Consider the following 15,675-nt stretch of genomic DNA (forward strand, 5'->3'; position numbering starts at 1 on the left):
CTTCCTTTAGAATCTCAGTCCTTATTATTTTCAACATCAGAATTCCATTTACATTGTTTTTGATTATTATTGCAAACCCAGGGGTGTAAAATCACAATGCTATTATTATTGTTATAGAATAAATTGACTCCATTAGCACAGGTGAAACATTGCTTTGGCATTATTGTAGCAGTAAAAAATGGCTCAGTAATAATTGTCAAAGTTATAGATAGACATAGACAAATCAGCTGTTTTCTATTCTCTGCTATTAGCTTAAGCCTATTGCTGGTTCACTTGTTTATCCTCTCCTGTGCTCAGCTGCAGTGCAGCTCCATGTGTAAAAGGACCAGGGTCAGCTCATGTTAAAACATATAGAAGAGAAACCTGTGTGACTGTAAATGACAGCAAAACACAGTAAAGACCTTTCCACAAATGTGAAAATAAAAATCCTACAAACGATATTTAAAGGTTTTTTTTGGCATTAAAAAAGGTTAGTTGGAGTAGTCTAGACCAGGTTAATTAATATCGCTAATAACAAGCTGTTGCTGTTGACTGTATTGTCATTGCCAGTAAATATTTCATTTTGAAATGTACAAATGTAAAAAGATGTGTTTACATCTCCAGATGTCGAGGGTCGATGATCTATATTCAGCTCCTGAAATTCGCTCCAACAATTCGCGTGTCAGTGTTATCATCACAAATGCCAAATATATAATGCTGTCAACAACAATGAGTTACATGTAGTCTTGATAGAAGTTTAGGATTACCCCCAAAGTTCTGAGATGGCCTTAAAAATGGCCTTATCAACCTTAACAGTCATTATCATATGGCATTTGTTTTTACATTTTATGATTGATAGATCAGCATCAAACTCAAGGCAAAATGATCCAATGATCAAACCTCCCTAGGTTAAAGGCTCTACACTACTGGGGAACCCTGGCTCCCATGAAGTCTTGCCAGTGTCGTATTTTTCTCCCAGTCTCAATCTGGCAGTGCCCAGTGATCCCCGTCCAGTAGGTGCCATCTGGCTGGCTGTGCCCCAATCAAAGAGCTCATTCGGGGGGTTAACTTAGCAGCAGCGGAGCGACGGGGGAGGGTGTGAGGGGCAGCACCAGGCAGCCAGGCCAGACCCAGGCCAGGGGGCTTTGAAGCCCCTCACCCTAGCCCACAGACAGGGGGTCTGGGCCAACCAGCCAGAGCCAGAGAGAGAGAGAGTGGGAGAGAGAAGGGCCTTTATCAGCAAGCCTGAGTACAATTGTGGTGTGCAGTGTGGGAGTTGGGGGAGTTAACTCTTTGTATAGATGAATGGATGAATAGGAGAGGAGGGCTGAAACACTACCGTCTCCCCCTCCTCACTAACCCACCCCCGCCATGCTGGATCTGTGTATGTTTTAGGTCGGCCATCTCGGGGCCCCAGGGCCCCTTTCCATGGACAGACCGACAGATACCATCAATTACCAAGGCCAGCCCCTGGCCACCATATGGCCGGTGGCTGTATAGGAAAGGAGCCTGTTCACTTCACAGCCCCAACCCTGCATATGCTGCAAGCCAGCTAGCAGAGATGCTGTGTGTGTGTGTGTGTGTGTCTGACTACATGCATGCGTGTGTGTGTGTCTGACTACATGCATGTGTGTGTGTGTGTGTGTGTGTGTGTGTGTGTGTGTGTGTGTGTTATTTGTTGCGCTAGCATAGGTTTGGCTCGTGTTACAGGGTGGCCTACGTGTCAAGGGGTCAGGATTACGTTACAGGATCGAGTTCTACCTGTGTGTCTTTGCATGCTCTTGTATGTGTATCTTTGTGGGGACCACTTTGAGTTTTATATGTTAAAAGTGGGCACAGTTTACTAAAATTTGGACATTTTGGTATGTACTGCTTCAAAGGGCTGTTTGAGGGTTTAGGCTCGGGTATTAGGGTAAAGATTAGAATTAGATTTAGGTAAGTTTAGTGTATGGTACACCTACAATGTAAGACATCGTGTCATCTTCTTTGTGGTTGTGAGCACAACAATTCATGTGTACATAACACGAAGGAGACACACTCTTGTCCTTGCATACTAAAGCACACAGGAAACCCTTACTTGAAGTTGACAAATGCAGGAAAAGGTGATGTCTGTGAAAGCTTTCACATGTTCACATGTTGTTTTCATGAGCCAACTATCAACAAGGAGGTGCACGCACAGTGTGGTCTCAAACCGTGATGTTTCAGCTTTTGGGAGGCACGCGCGTTAGGTTGTCCTTCGCAATTACATAATTGGTGCAATTGCAAGGTGAGCAGGTATGTGCAACAGATTGCAATGACCTGCACAAGAACCCTGTAGGGGGCCTGAGCCAAAAAATCTTCCCAAATTACAGTGTTTTACAACAGATTCTCTCCTTGTGTTTCCTAGGGACCATGTTTCCTCGCTGAGGGGTAGTCACATCTAGGTCTGCAGCCGGGACAAAAAATCGGAAATTGACACACACACACGCACGCACACATGTGTGCACATGCGCGAGCGCACGCACACACACACACACACACACACACACACACACACACACACACACTGCTGCAAGGACAAAGATTCGGGTGGATTTGGCTAAATCAGGTGGTTTATATTAGCTTTGAACAAACTTGGACTGTGGAATTTCGCTCTAATTTCTCAGTGTCATGTAAGGAAGGGATTGTATTAGGGCCAATAAGATCAGTAATAAAGATAAAAAAGAATTAAAGATCAGTAAATATGGAATTTAAAAATGGTCATTTCCAGACCGAGATAAGTTGAAAAAAAAAAAACAAGCAAACTAGAAAGTTAAGAAAAAGCCATGAAAATTCTTTTCACAAATACCTGTATAATAGAGTATATACATTATGTATTAATGTTCGCTGCAGATTAGTCACACCAGTCCACTTTTGACGTTGTGTTGTTGTCTGTGTGGGTAACATCAGACTCCAACCTGAGTTACAGCTTGTTCTATGACAAAATATACATTTGCGCAATGCCAGGAAAATACCGATTTACTAATGTCTTGCGTCACTTGGACAAGTATAAGGCATACCTTGAGAGAGAGACCAGGTGGCAGCACAAGGTAGCCATGCTAAAGGAACTGATGTTAAGCACCATGCTGCTGCTGCTCAGATTAACCATCATCACTTTTTTAAAAATGACCATTTCATTTTATTTAATGTTATTTGTATAGGGACAAGTATAAAGCATAAAACTGATGCCACATACTACAACATTTATAGCCTATGCTAATTTGCAATGCCCTTTCCTAGATGGGCCAATGTGACACCTGCGGCCAAATGCATTGCTTCCCTTTCATACACCATCAAACAAGGGAACAATTCAGGTGTTGTGTCCAGAAACAAAGCCCCAACTAACGCGGTACTATGGGTGCTAAGGGGGACTAATTCTCACAAATTACACAACTTATGTGAAGACACAAGCCAGCTTTTTCAGGTAATGTTGTCGAACAGCCAGATGCTGACAGATGTGCATGCATTGAACACTCAACTGTTTGTGTCAAGTGCTCATGTACAGTATACATACTTTTGGACTGGTTTCTTATTCTAAAAACCTGGTGAATTTTGACATGGATTTTTCCATATATACAGAGGCATTTCAGAAAATGCATGGTCATGAAACCATGGAATTGTATTTGTAAAAATGTGTATGATCCCTATATAATGATTAAAGTGACCAGTGACATTTTCAACGTACATATGGGGAGAAGTATCCTTTAGGATGGTTAGTGTGAGGCCCATGAGGAATGCATGTCATTGTGGGAAAAGGAGTCTGAGGGTTTGTGTGTGTGCAACTTCATGTTTCAGCTGCCAAAGCCATTATCTTCACCTGACAGCCCATCAATACACATGATCAGACACCTGTGAACCAGACACTTGAAATTATGGCTTTTTTTTTTTTCAAAATAGAAGTATATGCAGTAAAGAGGTCAAGCTGTCTTCCCGCACTGCACACCAACTTCTTGAAAAGGACAAATCTCCCCAAATGCAATTGTAATTTAATTAAACGCGTCTGTTTGAAATCAAACTGCAAGTGGAAAAGAAATCCTACTCTTGCTGGTCCGCCTCCACTCACTACATGCCCATTAACAAAAAACACATTGCCTTGTGGGTGAGGGAGGGGGGAAAGTTAAGCGAGAGTGGAAGACAGAGATAGAGAGAGAGAGAGAGATGTTTCTATTTGATATATAATGTGAGAAAGAGCCAACAGCAAAACAAGGAAACATCTGGGTGATTAATCTTTTGGAAGGGAGGAAAACAGGGAGGCAAACAGTACCAGCTAGAATAGGCACACATACTTACATACACACATACACACACACACACACACGCAAATATGTACTGACATGCACACGCAAACAGCTGGGAGCCAGAGACAGTGATCCATGTGAGTCACGATCCTCATTAATGTTATATCAAAGCCTCTTTGATTAAGGCTGTAGTTATATTAGTTAGATGAAAAAGGGAAACTATAGGAAGGAACTGTTACCAGTAACTTAGGAGTTCATTTACTCATGTACCTTTTTTTGTTTTGTTTTTGTTTTTTAATAGTAGGTTTTAGTCTTTAATTCCTAAGAGAGTGTTGTTTTTCATTTTTGAACCTCTACCCTAAGAGCTTTTACTGGGAACATATGCTCTTCTCATTCAGCCAGTAACACACATTCACACGTAGGAAGCTGCCCAGTACAACCACAGTAGTTATACTTTTTGCCACTGTGCTTTACTCCACTGGAGCAGCTGCGGGCGAAGCACCTTGCCTGAAGGAGGGAAAGTGTTACTCATTCACTTTCCCCCACCCAAATTATGCCTTTCTTGGGATTTAAACCACAGACCCACTTATCACCAGCCAGCCTCTGTAACCTCTAGGCTACTGTCGTGTTAGTAACACAGCACGCAAGGTCAGAAATACTTTCTTGATGGGACAGCGTTGCTCTGGGAAATCAGCTCTTACATGTGGCTGTTCATTATTTCTGTTCAAGTGCTAAAATTAAGTTGGGGTAGGCAATATATCAATTATGTTTGATGTATTGCAGCTTCTTCCATGTGGGATGTATAAAACTAACATTAAGTATAAATTGTCAAGTCATTTTTTAAGCCACCAGACCCTCTCACAGACACACACAAAGAGAAAGGACTCTCACAAACAGGATGCATCACAACGCTCCAAGGACATTAGTATGTGAGTAGGTAAGGTGTACATTTTTGTATCTCCAGAGCTCCAGAGAATCCTCAGTGAAACTTGCAAATAGTATTAATATATATAAGATGGAGAGCTTGCTCGCAGTGAGAAAGACCTCACGTTTAATGGCAATGCTGTAATGGTTTAACTTTTAATCTTCAAGTTATTCTAACTGTTCACTTGCTGTGAGCTGTAAATTCACCATTTCTAAGCAGAGGAGAGAAGACAATGTAATCTCGTGGCTTTAGGCCAGAGATATAGTTGCTGTTTAACCTTGTGTTCAGGTATGTTGTTCAGTTGTGTCTGGCTGTGTCCAGCTGTGTTAGGCTGCGTCATGAACATTTTTGTTTATATTCTTGCCTATACGCAACGCATGTTTCTGGATACCTTTAGAGGGCACACAAGAGATCTCACACTGTATACAACTACTGGAAGTGTGGGATGTAAACAAAAGACATGGTGACACTGGAGGAGGTTACTGTCATGTTAATGCTGAGATAAAGGCAGAAAAGGCGGCAGCCGTTACAGCGGCAACAACGTCGGTGGCCGGTGGCCTCTAAATCAAGCCAGTCGGGACATGCTGCCAATGCTGTGTTTACTCTGTCACATTCGCTCTGCCTCTAAACTGCCGCTGCTGTTTATATACATACTTATAATAGTGCTTTGTTTAACCTTTTATTATAGTACTTTAGCTTTATCATAATAGTACTTATTATTGATCTTTATTATATAAGTACTTCATTTGACTTTATTATAGTAGTATTTTATTTAACTTTAAAATAAAAGTACTTAATTAAACGTTTTTGTAATGGTACTTTATTTAATTCAATTGAATTATAACTGTGCTTTATTTATTTTTTATTTTTAACAGTTTGTTTTGTAGAATTTTAGAAGTATACAGTAGTTTAGAAATTTCAAAATATCTAGAGCACACTAAGACTAAAGGTTTTTTTTTCTTTTACTCAGAATGTGAACCTGCAGTGCATTCCACTTGTTCAGCATATGTTTACATTAAAGACCATATGTACTAAAATTTCATTGCATTTTTTTTTTTTTACAGCATTGGTACATACAGTTTATTGCAACACATAGGCAGCTATAGTGTGCAGTTATGCGATCAACTGTTTTTCATTCCCTCAGGCCCTGGGCTATGAATCCTCGAGGCAGGACGGGGCACTGTTTACTTTAGCTGAGGCTGACTTACAGTAACAGGCTGCAGCATAACAATCCAAGTGGGGATGAGTTTAAACTAGTACATTTTCGCCGCCTCACAACCTGATGAGATGGACAGATAGACGGGGAACATCTGTTAAGCTGAGCTTACGTGCACTCACAGGCACACATGCTCATGCAGCCACTAGGGCCCCAAGGAAGGGTCCGATCCTATCGTAGTCATTGCAGGTGTCCTGTGATAGGCACAAGCACACACTCACAACACATGATCAGACCACACATACAGTATACACCAGTGATGTTATAGCTCAAAAAGCACATCGCCCCTGTCACGCACAGTTGGTACTGTGCACTGTGACAGCCCATATTGGCACCATCTGTTCAGATGGAATTCATTGTACATGTAAATCGCTGCCATTTAATCAGCTACATATCTGCAGCAGTTCAAAAAAGATCAAGAGGTTATGAAATGTCAGCGTACAAATTGGGTCAGTTGTTATTTGCATTTATGAACATCTAACACAGTTACCACAACAAAGTGATATGATGCAAATTTCATTGTACAATTTTCATTTCCATTTAAAGCACACATCTTGCATCTTGATTTATCTTCCAGTCCACAATGAGTGGAAGCACTTTTGCAAGCATATTTTTTCATGTGTGGGAGAGGAGATCATTTGAAGTACACACATGCACACAGTCACAGTCACAGACACAAAAGTGCACTGACCCCTGTAGTGATGCACATAGTATATTGGGCTGCTGTGACAGCACCAGGGCCTCTGGCAGGCCCTGTGTGTATGTTGATTTTCAGTGTTGCAAATTCCTGGTAGGTTAGAGCTGGCAGCCATCAAGAAACTGGACACATCTGGTTGTCTCCAGGTTATATAAGACCTGCCCCATCCCGAAGGTCTGGAGGCTTTCTCTCCCCTGGCATCACCTTCTCTTACAAAATCAATTTACTTTCTTCACCTTGCAGTACATTTCCCTGTAAGGCTTTTTTTATTTTTAGAATCAACATTTTTGTGACATTTGTGAAGCAACATTAATCTCTTTTAAATTCAGTTTCTTTCTTTTGAATTATCCTGTGATTCCCTTATTTGCTATGACCTTAGAGCCAGGCCCCAACAGTCAGTATGTTTACATGCACAGTTACAACCAGAATATAAATATGAAATGAATATGAAATACTATCTGAACCTCTGTTCTGAAGACTGTCATTGATACATTGCAGTTCCTGGACCTGGACACCTTAAAAAGATTAAAAACTTAAATTTTCATTTCAGGAGGTCTTTAATTCTTTTAAAATTGACATTTATTTATAAATTGATATTTGACAGTTATATCAATTTACTTATGTAAAACACACACAAACACACACTCATTGCTCTATTAGTGGTGGCATATGGCCAGTCCCGGCCCTATTGTGCTGGGGTTTTCCACTCAGACACACTGGCATTGGAGGGCCTCATGTGAACCCTCCTGCAAAACCAGAGTGCACACACAGACATGCGTTGATGCACAAAAACACATGCACACATGCACTGCACAATGTACTACAGAAGTTTACACAAACTATAATTAGAAAAAGCACCTAACAAAACACATGCACAGAGGCAGGAAGTGCAGCCAGTGGCTCTTGGCTGCCATTTCAAACCTCTCCTGTTCATCATGAGACTAGATCCTTTATGAATGTACTCGCTCCAATTCAGTGGATTTAGAGTGACACACAGGCTGCCCACTCCAGTGGAAGGGGCATCAGTGGTCCAGTGTGTGTGTTTATCTGTGTGTAAAGCTTAATCCCGGATGTGCCTCCTCTCTAAGGAGTAGTGCTCAAGAAGGAAAGAGTATGATAACAGCTTTCTCCACTCTTGTATCTAAATGCTTCCACCGTGCTAGCATTTTATTCATTTTTCCATTGCTTTTGTTTATAATAGTAATGTTTTGCTAAAATTCAGGCGTATAGTGCCTTCCCTGCCATTTGTTGTAGAGATTATGAATTGATTGTATTGTGTTTTTATACCTCCATGCCAACTGTTGCCATGGCCAGAGGCATTATGTTTTCAGGTTGTCCATCCATCTGTCCGTCCAATTTTCTTGGAACAGGATATCTCAGAATCACTGAAGAATGTCTTCAAATTAAGAACAAACATCCATTTGGAATCAGTGATGAAGTTATTCAGTGTTTGTGGTCAAAGGGCAAGGTCACTGACCTTGCCTCTGTCTCAATCTCATGAACGCAAGATCTCAAGAAGGCCTTGGGGGAATTTCCTAAAAATTTGGCACTAACGTCCACCTGGATTCAGTTATGATTCTAGCTGTGTTTGTTTTGTCCAACTTCTTACATAACTTCATAAGCTTTAAATACTTGAATGAACCAAATAAACAAGTGATGCAGTTTTGGTGTCACAAACCTAAATGTCAGAACGCAGTATATTTCATCTCACTCCTTTGTTGCTGTACCCTTGGCATCAAAATGGGAACACATTGTTATGAAGGCTTATTTTAACCCCAGTCTGGCAGTGATAGCTCTTTCTCAAGACTGTGGATTGTCTTCATTGTTCTAAAAGTCATAACAAGTCACCATAGTCAGGGCTGATTATGTTATAATTTGCAGGAATACAGGATTCAGTTCCCAGGACTAATTAAACATTTTTCTGATTTTCACAATTGGAATCAGCAATAATCTGGATGTGAACCTTTTTCTTTGCTGATTAATGTAAAATGTATTATTACGTCCACTATTGTAAATACCCATCTACAGCTTCTAATAAGAATTCTGTCAATATTATCTCTTCCAGGCATGCACTGCAGCATTATTTTGCTTCTTATACATCATTGTTCTCACACTCATTATGATCCTCATTATCGCTGTCAGTAGCATCTACACTGCCTATACTTTCACCAGTGTTTCAATTGTTATTGTAGACAATCCCTAACTAGTCCCAACTAAAGCTGATAGCTGCCTCAGTTAGTAGCTACAATAACTCTCCCACAGCTAGTGAGGTGGAAGCAGTGGAAGTGGACCTGAAATCCCCACTTCCCCTCCTCATTCCCATACAGCTCTCTGTGTCATTCCTGTAATGAGGACAGAAAGAAATCCATCCGGTCACACGCTGTACAAAACCATGCAGTGAGGTCAAGGGGATCGTTGTTGGCGGATTGTTATCACTGGATAATCCCCTCTGCGAAGAGGCAATGACACACCCACTCTGATATACTGTGACACTACAGTTGATCTTTTTGCAATATAGCTATGCATAACCTGGTAGATATTGTATTTTTAGGCTAGGTAGAGCACACAGCAACTCATTCGCAATCTAAATGGGAAATGTATTACAGTCTATCCTCAGTGAGAACGGCAGTGCAGGAACATCAAATCTCAATTAACATGTCAGTTTGTGTGCAAAATTATAATCATCATAACGCCTCTGCACTGGTGACAGCAGGTATTATTTTTTTAGGGCTGTCTATCCATCTGTACATTCATGTGAACACGATATTCTTCAAATATGGCACAAACATCCACTTGGACTCAGTGACTAACTGATTAGATTTTTGGTGGTAAAAGGTCAAGGTCACTGTGACCTCACAAAAGAGGCCATAACTCAAGAATTCATATGGTAATTATGGCAAAATTGACATTTATGACATTTCATATTCAAAAGGTCAAAGTTCAACTTCACTGTGACATCATGTTCTGCAAAAACAATTTTCTGATCGTATTCAACATCATAACACAGAACTCAGAAGGGAAGACATATGCTGGGATTCTGAATTCGTGACACTAATCTCGGTTGTCTATCTTGAGACTGTGCTGATTGTCTAAATCCTCTGGTTGCCGGGTCTTTGCAGCATCATCCATTTTTGAAGCATTGTCAGCTGTCATGGTGACAACTTTGTGTTGTTTCCTGTTTGTCTGGTAGTTCACCACAACGTTTTGCTGATATTGAGCTTCAGGGGATTGTCGTTGCACCATGTGATTGTGGTCTTTATCAGTCCTCTAAAAAAATTGTTGTTTTTTAAGTGAAGTCAGCATGTTTGTTACTGGAAATTATTCACCAAAATCATACTTGTCAATGTAGTGATAACTTCAGTCTTCACAACATGTATGAGTTTGGACAGACATGGATTTAAACTGCAGATTGACTGGTTTGCAGAGGCATACAACCATGAAGCGGTAATGCTAGTTCATAAATGCTACACATATTTTTGTGCACAGTTGTATGGATGATGCGTGAGTGTGAATGCATGTATAATAACTTTAGAAAAAGACTGAGATGTGACGTATTGTTGTTGTGTTGGAGTTAGAATGTGAAAAATAGTCTCAGCAGGTGGTGTGACAATAAGAGAGGTTTGTGCACTGTGGGCCCCATAGCAACAGACGGACAGAGAAGGATCCATATCATTGTCCATATCAACTGAGGCTCCCCTGGGTTTGTTGCTTTAAACAAATCCCTGCTCTTCCTATCTTAGTCACAACACTCCCACTGCTGCAGAGCTGCAGTCCTGTGTGTGTGTGTGTGTGTGTGTGTGTATTGGAGAACATGTGAGCTGCCACCAACAGCAGATTTTGTTTGTGTGGGGTGATTGTGTGTATGTGTGTGTGTGTGTGTGTATGAGTGAAATACATTTTTTGTAGCAACAGAGAAAGACAAAGTGGGAAACATGCACTTATGACTTGGGTCTGCATTTGTTTTAGATTTCAGCTGGATGGACCCCAAGGTAACATTAGAGTAATGTTTGTATCCATTGTGTTGTTTTGATCAGAATTTGATTGATGTCAAATCTTACTGTATGATTTAATCTCATGTTTTTCATGACCCTTTCAGTGTTTATCATCTCATTGTCAAGCATTTATGAAACATATATTTCTGCAAATGCTCATCTTCTATAACAGCGCCTCTAAATCTACAAACCAAAGGGTGCTTATAATGTCTCGGCTAATTAGCATCAAACTAAACTAGCATGAACGCTTCAGTTCCAATGCAAATTCCCTTTCCTGGGTCTTGCCCTGGGAGATTGTACTACGTGGCCCGAGTGAGCAAACCAAAGTGGAGCCACATATGTCTTGCATTTGGACATTAAAGCCGACTATTATGAGATTAAATCAGGGACTTGTGATATTCGGTTCAAATCTCAGCTCCCACCAGCCCCAGTCACGCAGAGGGAACTTTCAAACTGATATTATGTTCGGTTTCTGCCAAAGCTTCACAATCAGCCACAATGCAAAGGAAGTGAATAAAGGTGTTTTGTCTTGAATCGGATAGATTTGGGCCGAGGGGAAGATCTAGTCGATACTGTAAAAAGCTTTTCATAGTGCAGGTTAAAAGGGTCGCAGGCCTAAACATAGGGCCTTTCCACTGTCATGCACACACATGCAAGTTTGAAAATGCAGGCATCCTTCTTTCAGCATGAGCTGCAACTTTTCTTTCCTCTCTCATGGGATTGTTGCAGCTGACAAGGCAGCAAGGACTTGACTGGCAGGCAGATTTAACCGTTTAATTGTATTTAAAGCAGAAATTTGCCGTCATGTGTGATGAATTATCATAAAAAAATAAAAAATAAAACAGGGGCCCTGAGCAGTGTGGTGATATTTGATATTAACATTGTTCTTTGCACCCACTCCCTCCACTGATGAGTTTGGGCCCTGTAAAAGGCCTTTTTACTATGTGGCAAATAGTGTTACATGTACAATAAAAATCAAAAGGATGGGACAGAAACCTGCAACATATTAGTGCACTTAAGAGAGAGAGAAGAAATCTGAATGAGCAAGTGTGCTTATGTATTTTTAGTAAGGCTGTATTCCATGAGGAAAATCTTGGTTGACTGAAATTCTACCTTCTCTTAAACTAATTGATTGGTCGTTGGGGGGAAAAAATCTGTACGTTATCTCTGAATTAACTAAATCCCAACAGTGTGCTGAGTGCACTCCTGATAGGGTTGTGTGTCCACCTCAATGTTTTTGTTTTGCTTTGTTTTGCATACCACAGAGCTCAACGTTAATAGTTGCCAAGGGGGAAGTAACTCTGTGTTCAGGCAAATGGAATGCCTCAAGTGAAAAATAAACATGTTCTCCAATGTAATATCTGGATATATACTGCACATTCTAACTCTTCTCCACCTGAAAATTCTGTCTCACCACTAAGCGCTGAACAGGACACACTGGATGCTATAGAAGTTAACTTTGGGGTTGGCAATGTCCATCACATCGCCTCTTTGCAGTGGACTTCTGCGTCTACATATTATGTTCTAGGTATCCTTCTGCGCTTGTTATTGACATTCTGGGATGCTGCTACCATGATGTCATCAAATGTACGTAGTGCGGCACATGTTTATGTTTAGGCAACACAAGCATATGGCAACCAATGCTGGAACGTCAACAAAACCATGAGCTGGCACGGATGGTTAGGATTAGGCAACAAGGGCACATGGTAAGGTATAGAAAAAAAAACATCACATAGAGACTGGAAGCGGAAGCAAAGTCCCACATGAAAGTCCGTGGTTTGTTTGATCCAGCCACCGCCCCTCCTTCTTGCCCTATAGGGACATCCATGCTCCTTACATTACATCATTACCAGCAGCATTTCAACATGATGCCGTCTAGCAGCGTATCATGTGGACGTGACATTTTCCATCCAGCCGTGTTCTCAACTGATGTCAACAATCTAAGCATCATGCAGCCGTGGTAGGTACTGTCCAACCATCTGCCCACGTGTAATAACACCACGAATGGTTCTGTCCAGTCATGTTCTCAGCTGATGTCATCCAGTGGCATATTATGCGGACATGAAAGATGACTTTTGGCATTTGGATCTAACACCGAAAGCACTACAAAAGCAGCAGTCTTTGACGATGTGGGAATGAAAACGAGCTGTGGTGTCATATGCAACATAATAGCACGAATGTTAGATATCTCTGCAGCACTACATGCGAGAGAGAGACTTGCTATTATTAGCCCAGAAGCTAATGTTAGTCATGCTGCCACTCCAACAAGTGCCCTGGTGTATTATAACACTTTAGAGGTTTTTTTTAATTCAGCTTTGACCTGCAGTGTATTTTGGAGACATAGTAAAATAAATCCACAATAATAAATCCAACACTGAATGTCTTCTGTGATTGTTTATCCGTTCTCAACTTAGAATTAGCGTTGAAAATGTTGGCTAAAATGCTGCGCTTGTCAGAGTCCAACAGCCGTCCAACCACAGTGGAGAAGGGGTGGGACAGATACCACAGAGACCAACCGTCACAGAGGACAAATACAAGTGCTGAAAAACAACTGCCGTTTCCAGCTAGGAAAAGTAATGCTTTGGTGGACACACAGCCCTATTAAAGCAACACCAGCAATTATGCAACTAGTGCGAACTTATTCGGACAAGAGCATATCAACCAACAGACTCGTGTGAGTCACGTGTCTTAATCAGGCATGCATCTCAAGTTGCCTTTCTTCTTATAACAAACCTCCTGGTGGTTTTTTCATTTTTGTGGATATAGTGTGTGTGTGTGTGTGTGTGTGTGTGTGTGTGTGTGTGTGTGTGTGTGTGTGTGTGTGTGTGTGTGTGTGTGCGTGCGTGCGTGTGTGTGTGTGTGTGTGTGTGTGTGTGTTGGCAGAGTGGGAGCTCCTCTGTCCCTGTCCTGTGGGCCTGTTAGGTGATGAATGATCTTCAGGCCCACTAGTGACAACTCGGCTCCTAATGACCAGCTGGCTGACTGACTGGTCTTAATGGAGAACCTGCAGAGCTTTGGGAAGGCATGGCACACACACACACACACGCACACACACACAGGCACACACAGGAGATTTCATGTGGGGTTCCCTCTGACATGTATCCTTGCATTAAGCAGAAGACGCACGCAGACACACTATTATGGTACACATTACGCATACTGAAAGGGTGGGAATATATTTTTCTCCTCACTCCCTGGTGAAAGAAACATATGACAGAAGTTGTTCCTACAGAATTTATCACTGACACAGGGTATGATTGTATCATATTACTATGGCCAAAGCCCTGATGTTTGGGAGGCAACAAGTCTTTTTTTTTTTCCCTAAGTCCATATTTTCCTTTCCAGCTCTGAGTCGTATTCCAAAGAAGTTGAAGCGGGAGGCTGAGGTGGGGTGGAGGGGGGAAGGAAGAGGGAGAGATGGATAGAGAGACAAGGAAAAGGAGAGGCAGAAATGAAGGGAGAAAGAAATAAACGAAGCGCGAGAGAAACAGTCTCGTTACTGCTTTCAGTCAGCCAACTGGGCTCGATCCAGTTGCTAGGGGTTCTGGAAAAAGAAGCCATCATCTGCAAACCATCATTCAGTGTCCACACTTGGGCCCGCTTTCAGCACCTGTCACCCATCCCGTCAGTGTGACAAACTCAAATAAACATCCAAAATTAATCAGACCATTACCATTGAACCCAACGACTATCTTCCTCGTGCTTTCCCTTTAACGTTCCTGAAAGAAGCAGAAAAGTCATCCCCAGCAGAGCAGCTGTGGGATTCCCCTCCCCCCTTTTTTAAACGTTTTTCTTCTTCCATTCCTTCATTTATGCTTAATTGTTACGAGGCACATGTGCGTTCGTACGCAAAGCTGTCAAAAGTTTGGGTGCGGTTTACAAGCCATTTAGTCACGGTGCAGTGAGGGAGGGCAGCATGGTGGGTCTTTTTTTTTTAGCTGGGTTTCTACCAAAGTCTTTTTACACTGTGATGCACTGTAGCAGCCTACATCTTCTCTTTATTGACAGCTGTCTGTGGGTGCGCACATGCTATGAGATTTACTTGGCATTAATCAAACTAGTCAGCTGTCAAATTTACACAAGTGAGCTGCGAGTAATTAGCAGAGGATGAGGCCAACATGCTTCAGGGTGTGAATGTGAGATAAACACTGATAGGCAACACGCTGTGATGGAGCTGTGTAGTAGGCGAGCATAAATTGGAGCCATGATGACGGTTCCAAAAAAATTGAATGAAAGTTACTATGAAAAAGTACTGCGCTTCATCATGATGTTTTACTTCACTATATTCAGGTGAGTTCATTAAGTTGCCCCCACAGGTCCTTGGTGTTGCTGATAGAAAATTACCTGTTATGCAAAAAAAAAAACAAAAAACAATGAAGTGTATTTCTGGAACAAGAGTGTGTGCTGTGTGATGTTTTTAGGTGATAATATTGATTCTAATTTAATCGCTGTGTCAGTTTGTTGTGTCAGTCCTCGACTCTGGTCCTGACTGAAATATCTCAGCAACTGTTGGATAGATAGCCGTGAAATCTGGTCCAGATTAAGGTTAAATCATTTTTTCAAAAGGCATTTTTGAATGGATTCAACCCTTTGAAACCTGAGCAAATTGG

General features: G+C 41.5%; 1 protein-coding gene across 1 annotated transcript in view; it reads left to right on the top strand.

The window, feature by feature from the left end:
* kcnq1.2 (potassium voltage-gated channel, KQT-like subfamily, member 1.2) overlaps positions 1-15,675 on the top strand; it is a 197,252-nt gene that overhangs the window by 82,380 nt on the left and 99,197 nt on the right. The gene's annotated exons all lie outside the window — the stretch shown is intronic.

Source organism: Plectropomus leopardus, chromosome 11 (assembly GCF_008729295.1).
Source record: "Plectropomus leopardus isolate mb chromosome 11, YSFRI_Pleo_2.0, whole genome shotgun sequence".
NCBI classification, from domain to species: Eukaryota; Metazoa; Chordata; class Actinopteri; order Perciformes; family Serranidae; genus Plectropomus; species Plectropomus leopardus.